General features: G+C 42.9%; 1 protein-coding gene and 1 long non-coding RNA gene across 2 annotated transcripts in view; both read right to left on the reverse strand.

Annotated features, from left to right (window-relative positions):
- LOC115595755 (NACHT, LRR and PYD domains-containing protein 14-like) overlaps positions 1-14,111 on the reverse strand; it is a 965,684-nt gene that overhangs the window by 826,591 nt on the left and 124,982 nt on the right.
- On the reverse strand, positions 45-1,935 carry LOC115595840 (uncharacterized). The gene is made up of 2 exons (XR_003986805.1): positions 1,887-1,935; positions 45-767 (listed from the first exon to the last, which is right to left on the reverse strand). It is a non-coding gene; the product is annotated as an uncharacterized LOC115595840 (long non-coding RNA).

A 14,111-nucleotide genomic window follows, 5' to 3' on the forward strand; every position in this document is an offset into this window, starting at 1 on the left:
TCACTAAAAACTGAACTCTGTGTGAAATAATCGCTCTCCATCAGTAACAATACAAGCATTCAGATCCTTTAATCAAGTAAAAGTAACAATACAACTTTGTTAAAATACTCCATTAAAAGTCCTTGATTCAGAAGTATTTGAGTAACTTCTAATCTTTAATTATTGGACCATTGGACACGATGGATGTCAGAACGGAGCGGTGCCGTTGTCTGGTTCTGTGACATTAACATGTTATTTTGTTCTCTGCTAACGTGATGGAGCCCTGACACATGCAGACACACAATGCTTTTCAAAATGTGCACATTCACTGTGCAAAGGGAGAAAACGAGGCGTGGAATCACAGTGTCGTCTTATCAGCTGTCATATTAGCACAAATGTTGATGTCCTGTTTCATTTTACAGCCTTTATGGGTCCATACTGATGACGGGCCGGTGTTCTGGTGCATCAATAACTTCCAGTTCTGTTGTCAGAACCAGAACAAACCTGCAGAGTCACTGTGTGTTCAGGATATCAGAGAATCAGAGACAGAAAGAAAACAGAGCAGTTCAGACTGCAGCACTGACAGTCATCTCCACTTGTTGTGATTGGTCCGTCAGTCACTGCTGGATGAAGCTCTCCTCTCCACTCCACCTCCCAGTAACACGGCCCAGTCAGAGCCTCTCCACCCACCAGCTGATGGTGCTGCTTCAACCTCTCTGGATCATCAGGACACAGCTGATCCTCTCAACACTTCCACCTTTCATCACTCTGACAGAGGAGACCACCACCTGATGAGAGAATGAGAGAGAGCAGAAGTGATACATGAGTGTTTCCAGAGACTCCCTCCATCAGCTGTCAGTCAGTGACATAAAGACCAGCAGGACTTCAGTCCTGTTCAGACCACAAGTGGAGCGGCTGTGTAGCGTAGCCAGCTTCCTTTCAGCTTCATGTTAACGTGTTGGGGTGAAGCTCACAGGTTTACTCTGCAGGTTTCACTCAAGTACACAGTGAAATAAACTGCAGAGTCCCTGAACGCATCATGGCTGCAGAAACACTTTAATGATGATTGACAGCTGTTAAAAACCAGAGTCTCAGTCACACCTGAATATTTCATCTGCTTTAAAACATTACAAATATATAAATATGGAGTCTGTTGTAAAACATGTGGAGCAAACAAAAGACAGATGGACAGATGAATATATGATGTTAAAGCTCCTACATGTTCATACACAGACTGACAGTCAAACATCAGCTGTGGTTACTGGACTTCAGCACAGCTTCTGCTCTGTACAAACACCACATGGTTACTAAATGTAATGATGCTTCTCTGAAATCAGAGCAGTGATTTGCAGGCTTCAGTCAGACTGATCTGTACGGTGGCCCTGAAGGTCAAAACACATCAACATCTCAGATTACAGAAAAGGTGGGACAGCGTTCTTGTTTGTAATTGGACAGAACCCGAGTCCCTGTCCACAGTTTGATGTTGTTGTGAAATGTTGTTGTGTTTTGACCTTCAGGGCCACCGTAGACCTGAGAGCTGTGACACAGATCAGCTGATCAGTTCTTTAGTGTTTTAGAGAGATCACATGTGATGAATGAGGACGACTTTCTCTACACATCCTGTGATGCTTTCAGCTGTAATCCAGCTTTACTTCCTGTAGACATGAACACAACAACAACAGTCGTCTTCACATCAACTCAACGCCAGATCACAACAAGCTTCTGGCTCGTCTGATTAGCTGAGTGTTCTCTCTCTGTCTTTCTGTCCAATCATGAAGCCTGTCACCGTTCTCCTCTCACAGCTTCACTGAGGAAAACAGGAAATACTGTATCTTCACTTTGATACTGACTGTGTTCAGAACAATACTGCTGAAACCAGCGTGGACTGACTCCAACCCTCTACTGACCTCAGAGTCTCCAGTCTACAGTGTGGACTGTCCTTCAGATCAGACAGCAGCTTCACTCCTGAATCCTGCAGGTTGTTGAAGCTCAGGTCCAGCTCTCTCAGATGGGAGGGGTTGGACTTCAGAGCTGAGGCCAGAGAATCACAGCTGATCTTTGACAAACTGCAGCTCCTCAATCTGAATAAAGAATAAATGATGAAGATGAAAATCAATGTATAATCCAATCAGATGTGTTCAGGTTTAAATGTGCAGCTCAACATCACTGTGTCCTAATTAAGGTGCTCTGATTGTTATCAGACGATATTGGTTCTGAATAGTTTGATGGATGGTCTCTAAAAGGGCCAATCAGAAGAGCCGATCAGATAAACACAGGAGACAGTTTCTCTTTAATACATGCAGCATGGAGAGAAGAGCCACAGTGTTCTCTGCAGTCTTCCACATTGTCTTGACTTGTATACAGCAGAACAGTGGTTACATACTTTATGAATGTGTTACCCATGCCTTCCCAAGGCAGGACCCTCTGATGTTTGACTGGACAATAAGTGTCATCCTAGCTGCCTTCTGTTATCATCCTCATATGAACTCCTCACCTGTTCTATCCCTGACACCTCCCCACACCTCAGGTGAAGGGGAATCTCCCCTCCTCTCACTCCTGACATCTTCTCTACCATACATTGATATTTGAATCCACAACTGTTAATTCCCACCAGTCAGAATAGTGTGTAACTAAAGTGGGCCTGTAAAGACGGACTAGTGAGTAGATGAGTCTCCGTGTTCGCTGTGAGGACTTTTAATGTCCCCGACAACCTCTGTAGTCTCATTCAGACACTTCGTTAGCAACCGCTAACTGTTTTAACACATGAAGAGCTTCAGAATTAAACTGTGGGTCATTTAATGATGGATTTTATGTTGGAGAACAAAATGTGTAAATATCTTCAGCCTGTGGTAACCACACACCTTATTTCACATATTTAGCTGAAAAAACATTCAACAGACTCACAGACTTTCAGATGAGAGAACAGGATGTGCTAACATGCTAACATGCTAACAGATTTCTGGTTTTAGGACTACAGACTACACCTCTCTATAGGGAAGGGAGAAGCCCCGCCCCTTCAGTTGGACCTCATGGGACCTGATGAGGTCAAGAAAGTGTTTGTTTGTGGTAAAGTAAAATTTCATATAGCTTTGTTAAGCTGCTCAGTGAACTACTTCGTCTCACTCAACATACGTCACAAACACCAAGATGGCCGCCGCCTCAACACAGAAGAAGGTGTGGTCATACTGACAGCTGCAGTTATGTGAAAGGAGAGTTGGTCAGTTCTGTGAGCTGCTGATATTAGGACGACTCTACAAGGTTTCAGTCAGCGTTAAACTAGACGTCACTTAACGACTGTTGGCTGTGTCGTCTTTATAATCACATATTTTCACAGTCTTACATTTTAGTAGCTTTATGACAAACTGAGACTTTCTTGAGAAAATGTGTCTTTAAACTGACAAACATCATATGTGAGATTGATGACACAATTCAAACCAGAGCAGAAAATTATTTGTCTAATTTTTTCTGAAATAAGGTCCAAGGTGGTCGAGCAGAGGGGGGCGTGGCTTCACCTCTCTATTGTGGATCATCATCATGGTGACATCATCCTGTCAACACAACATTCACCCACCTGTTCATATCAACACACATTAATAACTACAATTATAGTGTGTGTGTGTGTGTGTGTGTGTGTGTGTGTGTGTGTGTGTGTGTGAGAGAGAGAGAGAGAGCATGATCAGACATTACTGACATGAAAAACATTTAAGTGAAGTTGATGATTTTAGATCAAATATGAGTGCAGAAGATCTTCTGTTTTCAGATGAGACCATTTATGAAAAATGTAAACATTAATTTACATTTTCTACAGTTTCTATAAGAAACACAAGTCTTTAGTGACTGCAGGCTAAGTTAAATCAAGAGACATGAAAATATGAACAAAACATTTACAAATGTATGTTTCAACATAAATTAGCTTCAATTGTTAATTAAACATTTAAGATATAAAACAGTAACAGAGAGTCAGTGAACTCACCTCAGAGTTTCCAGTCCACAGTTTGGACTCTGCAGAAAATCACATAGCAGCTTCACTCCTGAATCCTGCAGGTTGTTCCAACCCAGGTCCAGATGTCTCAGATGGGAGGGGTTGGACTTCAGAGCTGAGACCAGAGAATCACAGCTGATCTCTGACAAACTCCAGCCCCTCAATCTGAATAACGAATAAATGAAGTGAGTTTAGAGGACAATGTTCCTGCTTGAAATCATTCAGTGTTTAAACTTCTGTTCAGAACTGAACAAGTTTAGAAAATTAAGCTCCAAACACCTGAACACAGGCTGCAGGTCCAAAACTGTCAGATACACAAAGTAAAACAGAGCTCTCATTAATATTAATGACAACGTGCTGCTGCTTCAATAAAGACATAGTGACTCCACCCAAACTTTGCAGCTCCAGCAGAGGCTTCATCTATACAAACTCATCAGAAGATTTGATTCTACTGTTTCAGATCAAAATAATCCTGGGTTTAATTTAGTCAGTATAAACGTCACATATCATCATAAAGTAAAATAAAATAAACAAACACACGTCTGTTATCGTCTGACAGAGAAGAAAACACTGGTTTCTGTTTTTATTCACAGCAGAAGGTATCAAATGATTAAGAGGTTCAGAGAGAATAAACCAGTGACGAATGTTTAATGTTATATTAGATCTCTTTTAAATATGAAGCTGAACAAGTCAATCAGCATCAAATCTATGAGGTCAAATCCCCATCAGACCTGATGGATTTGCAAGCAGAAGTAAATCGAACATCTTGTTTCTGTACGCTGCAGGCACAGTGAGCATAAGAGCCAGGTGAACTCTGAAATAATTCTTTAGAGTAACTGTGGTCAGTTGTGCACCACCAGCAGGTTCAGAGTTCCAGCACCGATCTGTCTCATTCCTAATCTACTTTGACCTGAAGGAAACTGCAGAGGAATTATGGGATTGTTCTCAAGGAATTGTGGGAATTGTTGTTGGATGTACGGACTCTAAGCAGCCTGGGACATCATTTTGATCACAGACTGACCGGCCGACAGACTTCAACCAGCAAACAGAAAAGTTGTACACCATCGATTCACCTTCAACACAAACGAGCAGCTCTGTCTCACACACATAAAAAGCTGTAATCAAAGCACAGATCTTCATCACCACTGTCATCTCCATCAACACACAGCTGACTGACTGTGAGCTTCATCCTCCATCATCTTCATCACTGATCAGACTGTGCTGTGTGTGTGTGTGTGTGTGTGTGTGTGTGAACTGAAGGAAATGTAAAACTTCTCTTCTAGATTTAAATTTAATAAACACAGAGAAAAAACACAAAATCTGACCTCAGAGTCTCCAGTCGACAGTTTGGACTCTCCAGTCCAGAACACAGCAGCTTCACTCCTGAATCATACAGTTTGTTGTGACTCAGGTCCAGATGTGTCAGATGTGAGGGGTTGGACTTAAGAGCTGAGGCGATGACTTCACAGTGAGTCTCTGAGAGTTGACAGTCAAACAGTCTGTGAATACAGATAATAAAATATTTAAATCAGATAAAATCTGACTCTTTACTATGAAAACAGACTCTACACATTTTGCATCACAAAGCACATGAACATGAGCAGCTGTAGCTCAGCTGGTCAGCTGTTCGGCCTGAGCTGGTCAGTCAGCGATCACAAGGCTTGTAGTTTGAAACTTGAGCTCCTCGGCTCCACATGAGCCTCCAGACTTTGACCTGCCTGAGGAGATCAGCTGGGCTGAATCAGTGGCCCATTTTAAATCCCCCTCAAAACACACCTGTATATTTCATCTTTATTTTAATTTGGTTTAACATATTTGTTTTTGTCCATTTTCTTCATTCTGCTGTCTTTATGTATATATTTGTAATTGTCGCTGTGATACTTTTCTTGTGACTCTTTCATCGTGCTGTTTTATTTGTGTCCAACAAACTGATGTGAGTGCTTTTAAAGTGCCGTATAAATAAACATAAATACATGTTGAAGTGTCCTTGAGGGAAATAATGAAGCAGAAATGACAGTTTAGGACAAAAGTGTTGAAATAAGTAAGACGTAATGTGTCAGATGTTAGTTTACAGGCTGCTGTGATTTATATTGGTTCAGCTTCATGTTCACATGATGATTTGCATTTTATTCTGTCGCTCCATCTGCTTTTCATCTCCCATTTCATTCATTTAATGCCCCCCACTGCAGAAACACAAGAATTCCAACTAAACATTGTTTTATTATGATTTCATGGGTAATAATTTTCTCACTTGGCTGAGGTTAATGTTTTGGAAACAAGACGACTTCATGTCATTTCTACTCTGAGCTTGGTGATGATCATTTATTCAATCAGCAGGTTTAATACTTGTTTTGGTAAATGTGTATAATGTTTTATATCCAGGATATATTATATTATATATATATTTATATTATTAATGTGTGTAAAGTGTTGATCTTTAATACTGAAGGCCTCAGCTTTACCTCACTTCATAATGTTTAACATATCTGGACTTACGCAGCCTTTCTACAGTTCCTCACAGCTGGAATCAGTCTCAGTCGTCCCTCTGGAGATGCTCTGTACTTGTATGGGTTCAACTCATCCAGAACCTCCTCTGACATCTGCAGCATGTAGGCCAGAGCTGAGCAGTGGATCTCAGAGAGTTCCTTCTCTGATCTGTTCTTTGACTTAAGGAACTCTTGGATCTCCTGATGGACTGAGTGGTCGTTCATCTCCGTCAGACAGTGGAAGATGTTGATGCTTCTGTCAGGAGAGATCTTATCACTGTTCATCTGCTTCAGGTTGTTGATGGCTCTCTGGATGATTTCTGGACTGTTGTCTGTCTGACCCAGCAGGCCTGCTAAGAGTCTCTGGTTGGACTTCAGAGAGAGGCCATGAAGGAAGCGAACAAACAGGTCCAGGTGGCCATTTTTACTGTTGAGGGATTTCTCCATGGCACTCCACAGGAAGTCATCCAGGGATGGGTAATTGTAATGATACCTCCAACCTTCTGCAAAGACCTTCAGTACCTCTATGTTCCTGCTGGTGTGACAGTGGAACATGTAGACTGCAGCCAGAAACTCCTGAACGCTCAGATGAACAAAGCAGTAGACTGTTTTCTGGAAGATCACACTCTCTCTTCTGAGGATCTCTGTACTAACTCCTGAGTACACCGAGGCCTCTGTGACATTAAGACCACAGCGCTCCAGGTCTTCTTGGTAGAACATGATGTTTCCTGTCTCCAGATGTTCAAACGCCAGCCTCCCCAGCTTCAGAAGAACTTCCCTGTCAGCCTCCGTCAGCTCCTGTGGACTCGTCTCACGTCCCTCATGGTACTTCTGCTTCTTCCTCTTTGTCTGAACCAGCAGGAAGTGTGAGTACATGTCAGTCAGGGTCTTGGGCAGCTCTCCTCTCTGGTCTGTAGTCAACATGTGGTCCAGAACTGTAGCAGTGATCCAGCAGAAGACTGGGATCAGACACATGATGTGGAGGCTCCTGGAGGTCTTGATGTGTGAGATGATTCTGCTGGACAGATCTTCATCACTGAACCTCCTCCTGAAGTACTCCTCCTTCTGGACGTCAGTGAAGCCTTGTACTTCTGTTACCCTGTCCACACATAAAGGAGGGATCTGATTGGCCGCTGCAGGTCTGGAAGTGATCCAGACGAGAGCCGAGGGAAGCAGCTTCCCCTGGATGAGGTTTGTCAGAAGCACACTGACTGATGACTTCTGTGTGACATCAGACACGACCTCATGGTTCTTGAAGTCCAGTGAAAGTCTGCTTTCATCCAGGCCGTCAAAGATGAAGAGAAGTTTACAGACAGCGAGCTTCTCTGCTGTCACCTTCTGTAATGTTGGATGGAAAACATGGAGCAGCCTGAGAAGACTGTACTGCTCATCTCTGATCAGGTTCAGCTCCCTGAACGACAGCAGAACCAGCAGACTGACATCTTGGTTTCGGAGCCCTCTGCCCAGTCCAGAGTGAACTTCAGCACAGAGAAGGTTTTTCCAACTCCAGCAACGCCGTTGGTCAGAACGACTCTGATGCGTCTCTGTTGGTCAGGTGAGGCTTTAAAGATGTCGCAGCACCTGATTGGAGTGTCACTGAAGGTCTTCTTCTTGGAAGCTGTCTCAAGCTGCCTCACCTCATGTTGGGTATTAACCTCTTCACTCTGTCCCTCTGTGATGTAGAGCTCAGTGTAGATCCTGCTGAGGAGGGTTCCACTTCCTGTTCCACCACTTCCTGTTCCAGCACTTCCTGTTCCATCACTTCCTGTTCCATCACTTCCTGTTTCATCACTTCCTTCCGTCACACGCTCACATCTCCTCCTCAGACTGATCTTATGTTCATCTAAAACCTCCTGCAGACCAACATTCACTGAAAAGAGAAAAATGTTGGAGAGAATTTGACAATCTGGAATTATTTTCATGATCAACAACAATCCATCAGTATCAGAATATATAAAGTTTGAGTCTCTTCGGGTCTTTTCATTGACTTTGTGTGTAATCTAGACAATCTAGTAATTTGTCCTGGTGTTTGGTCTGAATGCCTCCGAAGTCTCTAAATAAATGTAATGACATGTAGAAGCTGAGATGTTTAAAGCAACATGATGTAACTTTTTGAGGTTAAAGCAGCAGCTTCAGAGTTGTGTTGATGGTCAGGTGTGTTGTAACAGGTGAACAGTGTCTCTGTCACTTGTAGGATCACAGCCTCACATACGTGTTCACTTCAACACGTAACATTGTGATGATGTCATGAGTTGTGTTTGTAGTCAGCACCTATATTACGTCTGACAAACTGTTACACACCTGGGATTTGTTTTTACTACAGTGGTGTTGCACTCAGAAACTGTGGGGGGCGCCAAATCACACAACATGAGAATTTCTCCTTAATGTGGCTTTAACATGTTGAGATGTTCAGTGTGACTTGGTACAGTTTGTCTCTGACTGTCTGTCCACAGTCCAGCTGTTGTTCTGGGTCTTACCTCCACACTGGGGACAGGAGGAGTCTCCTGGTGAAGCAGACTGGTCCCAGTATGAGGTGATGCAGCGTCTGCAGAACCAGTGTCCACAGCTGGTAGAGACCGGATCCTTCAGGACGTCCTGACACCAAACACAGCAGGTGGGCTGCTTCTTCACAGAGACATGACTCCTCTTCCTCTCTCTGTGAACACATTTCTTTAGAACTGCAATGATTTGATGATTGTTGTTAAAAACATCCAGATTTGGTCGACACTGTTGAGAAGCTCGGACGCTCACAGAGAAAAGTCAAAGTGTCGATACTTTTCATCTTGAATTCAGCATTTAGTGTGTCATGAAAATGATGTGTGAAGATCATCTCTCAGAACAAAACGTGTCAGTATCAGAAACTCGTGTTTGTCACAGAGATTATTTTCTGCAATAATCCAAAATCCAAGTCAAAAATCTGACAGGCTGTTTGTGGAGGGAGCCAGAGCGATGCTAACTTCAGGGTTAGCCTACAAACATACGTCATGGTTCCACCATCTATTTCATCCTGCTGAGATTTGTTAGTGTCCTCCAGGATCTGACTGAGTTCAGACATGTTAGTGTTCAGGAGACTTTCAAAGACTTTATGTTAGTGTTTCTTCAGTCCTGGAGCCTGATGTTACTCTACAGCAAAACATTACCAGCAAACAATGAATGAGTCGTCTCAGTGCTCTTACTTTGTGTCTGATGGTCCAGGTTCAGGACTGAAGTTTGGAGGTTGACCTTTGGACCGGTCACTCTTCATAGACGGACAGATGGATCCTGGAGGTTCTGCTCTCTGTCTGCTGGACTGAACACTCATCTTCAGGTCTGAGAGTTGAAACATGAACTGTGAGCTCAGAACAAAAGAATCAGTAAAACAGAGAGGACCGGATCTTCATCAACAAGTCCAACAGGACTTTAAACATTTCTGACAGAATCTGTTTGGATTCTCATAAATCTCTGAAAATCTCTGAGGGATCCTTTAAGAAAAGTGTTTGGTTCTGTCAGGATTTCCTCGGTGCTGCTGGAAATCTGTTTTTATTCTACTGGTTCTGATAAAATCTTACACATCTCCAGAACTCCTATAGGAATTCTGTAAGATGAGGTTAGCTCTGGTTATGGAGAGGTGCTGAGAGGCAGCATAATAGCAACCCTCTTACAGTCACGGTTAGGGATGTCCCAATCAGGTTTTTTTTACCCCGATCCGATACGAGTCCTTTAATATTTAGTATCTGCCGATACCGAGTCCCAATCCAATACTTAGCCTGAAATAATATTTTCCTGGATAATACAGCTGCATTAAGAAAAAAAGTACCTGCATTCCTTAATAGTTTTTTTTAATTAGTTTTTTTTATGTTGTTGAAACAAAGTCTATACTTTCATATGGCTCTTTCTGCATATGCTATTCCAACATTGGCCTCCACCTTCCTTGTGTTAGCAGGTGAGTGTGTGATGCTGCACTGTGACAGCAGACCCTCGTTACAGCAGCTGAAGTGTGTGTGACCCCAAATTTCCACTGGATACGTGTCCGCTGCGTTGCAGCTCCGATCCGGTTTTGCTCCGCCGTCTGCCGTCCGGCAATCCCCACCGGTTGCGGTTTGAGTCCGCTGCGGCGCAGTATGGTAGACAGCTGGCTCACGAAGCAGAGGAGTTCCCGCGATAATCACATAATCACTCACGACCGCAGTTATAGGTCTGTGTTATCAAGAACAATAACACGAAGTGTTCCCGATCGAGGGATCGGCAGAAGAGCTTGTGTTTGTCTGTTTTTTGAGATTTGTGTGCTGGTGTCAATACGGAGTGTTTTATTTTGAAAGGTAACCGGATGCTGTTTGTTATTTTAGCGCTTGACTTCCTGTCTGCTCGGTGCTAAATTCAGCTGGATTGCTGCGTCGTGCTCCGGCATCCGGCAGATATAGAAGTCCTGCGTATTTTTGCCGGAGGGCTCCGGACTGCCGGAGCTGGGACGGAGCAGATACGCAGCGCAGCGGACCTGGTGGGGATTGACACATTGACTAAAGTGAAACGTATTTGCTCCGCTGGCATGGCGGAGACGCAACGCAGCGGAGACATATCCAGTGGAAATTGGGGGTGAGACGCAGCCCAAACTTGGTACCTCCATATCATCCACTGCTTTTTACATATTCCTTATGTTGTTATGTAAAATGACGTGGACGTGCTGCTTGTCTCTTTCACAGAGTTCAGCGTCTCCTCTTTCGCCTCTTTTAGATGCTTTGCTGTATGAGACCCAGGAAACTAGTGCACATACCAGCACGTTGTAACTCGAAAGTGGAGTCAATGTAATGTAATGCAGAGATGGTAGGACATACCGGGGATTCAACAACTCCAGGTAAAGAAGAAAACCCTGATCCTCTACCACGGAGATGAGCTGGTTATCCAGAGCGATTCATTTAATTACCTTCTCTGTAATATTTTTGGCCATGTCGCCGTCTTGAGGATATTTCTCTTAACTTTTGAAAGTATCTGCGAGTGTTTGTTGCTTCGGTGTCTTTGCCTGTATTGCTTGAGTGAACTTGTTGTATTCTTTGAGTGTTTGTTTTTTATTTGCTGTATCAAATGTGTAGTATTAAATGCAGCTCTTTTGTAACATCCCGCGAAACGGTTGTATTGCAGATGTTACATGTCACCGTTGGACTGTTTTCGCTTCTGTTATTTCCACACTGCAGACATTTTATCCACAGGTTTGCCAGGGTAACTTAACGCACATGTCTGTGTTCTGCCCAAAAATGTACTCAGATGTAAAACAATAAATAAAATCGGGCTTGGGTCCACATTCAAAATTCAACCAATAGTGTCACTGCAGCAAAGTGAAGTCGGACGGTCTGACTCTGTACCACCACATAACGGTGATAAAAAATTATGAGATTAAATATACATATATATATATATCCGATGACTGATCGGGATGTAACATCCGATTCCGATCGAGTCTGAAACCACATGATCGGCCCCGATTTCCGATCACGTGATCGGATCGGGACATCCCTAGTTAAGGTATTTGATGTAAAACATTTATCTAAAGTTTGAAGAATCCTGCAGAGAAGAATAAAACGTCTCAGGAGAAAACAAACATTGAAGCTGGAATCTGAGCACACTGATGAAACATGATGATGGAGATTGTGAGTCTGACAAAGACGTTGACTTTAACCTTTGTGATGCAGATGTCACAAACACAATCAAGGGGACGGAAAAACGAGTCTCAGATAAACTAGACGGCATATTTTGATTAATTAAAGAAGTTACAGACAGTGAAGGAAGCAGAGGAACGTATATCAGGACAGAAGACGACATCGTTCAACTTCGGGCTCGTACAAACACTTTGGAAACTCAAGTGAAGCTGCTGACAGAGAAAGCCGACGACATGGAGAACTGAAGTCGGAGGAATAATCTGAGGATAGTGGGTTTGTCAGAGAATGAGGAAGGGCGAGATGCATGTGAGGTTTTTATAGAAATGGAGGCTCGTGCTCGTCTGGCTTTGGAGCGTGCACACAGAATTTGTCCACCACAGCGGTGAAAGGAGAACGAAGACACACCTCCACCAAGAACTCTCATTATCAAGAGTCTGAACTACAGATACAACCAGCAGCTGAAGTTTATTATAAAGACCAACTCGTTTGACTCAGATGTGTCTGCAGACAAGAAACAAGAAACAGAGGACGTATGATGAAGAGTGACAGCAGCTACATGATGAGGATCAACAGACAGAGAATCATCTTTCCTTCAAAGGTTCTGTTTGACAGCCAGGAAGGACATTACATTAATGTTCATGGTCCAAACGATGATAATCCAATTTCTACAATGCTTTCTTAGTGTTAATCTGTAACCAGATCAGGAGGAACACTTTATAGCAGGTGATATGAAACTCTTTGGACCCAGTGAAAGACGTTCAACAGGCTCTGACGATACACAGGCCACATCAAGAAAACTGATCCAACACTTGATGAAAGATTGAAATGTGTTGGATATTTGGAGACATCTTAATCCTGACATGTTGGAAGGATGTGAAGTGTATGAGAGATAAAATCCTGAATATCAACATGCCATCATCTGCAGAAACATTTCTATTACACTTCTATCCTCTAAACACTGAAGAGGAAGAAATCTACATTCATAGACACGTTTCTGTTACAAGCAAAGCGTCTTATTGCTTTACAATGGAAGAACATAAAGGCAGCAAGTATAAATAAGTGGCTGAAAGAAAGCACAATAAACTCGTCTGTGGAAGAAGAAAGTGATATTGTGAAAGGTAAATTTAGGAGGTTTGAGGAAATCTGGAGACCTTTCTTCTCCTTTCTTGAACACGGTGGAGACGACGCACCGATAGTTGATTTACAAGTTGTGTCAGAACTAATATGATGTGACGAGAAGCTTTTAGATACGTTTGATTGATTTCTCTCTGTATTATTGTTATTCTTTATTTGAAAGTCTGGGCTCCTGGTCTTTAGTTCCAGTAGTTTTAATGTGTATTATTCAGCCTATCAGGACTTTGTGTCCACAGAAGAATCAAAGTGTTGACTTTATTCTAACATGTGTTTCCTCTACAGTCCACAGAGACTAAACTGACTCACACTCTCACAGTAACATCACAAACACCTTGTTTTAACACTCACCTGCCTCACGCTTTAGTCTCCCTTCTTCCTTCTCCGTCCAATCAAAATGGAGTCTAAACTTGAAGACTTCACACTTCACTTAGGTTCCCTCCCTGTTTATGATCCTGGACCACATGATACGAGCTCCGCCCCCTACACTTACAGGAAGTCAGGTGCGTGTGTGTGTGTGTGTGTGTTTCGCCTGAAAATAAATGTGTTAAAAACAAAACAAACAAAAGTGAACACACCAATTCTCCTTTACATTTGTCCTCCTTTGTTCCTCCGACTGTAGACAAAAGACACTGTGGGTTCTGTGATGAGTCATTTGTTAATCATTGACAAAGAAAGCATAACATTCCCTTTATGACCACCGCCGCAAGGTCAAAATGTCTTGTCTCTTCCCAGTCTGCTTCACTGACGTCCAGAAGGAGGAGTACTTCAGGAGGAGGTTCAGTGATGAAGATCTGTCCAGCAGAATCATCTCACACATCAAGACCTCCAGGAGCCTCCACATCATGTGTCTGATCCCAGTCTTCTGCTGGATCACTGCTACGGTTCTGGAGCACATGTTGA

The sequence above is a fragment of the Sparus aurata genome, chromosome 14 (genome assembly GCF_900880675.1).
Source record: "Sparus aurata chromosome 14, fSpaAur1.1, whole genome shotgun sequence".
NCBI lineage: Eukaryota > Metazoa > Chordata > Actinopteri > Spariformes > Sparidae > Sparus > Sparus aurata.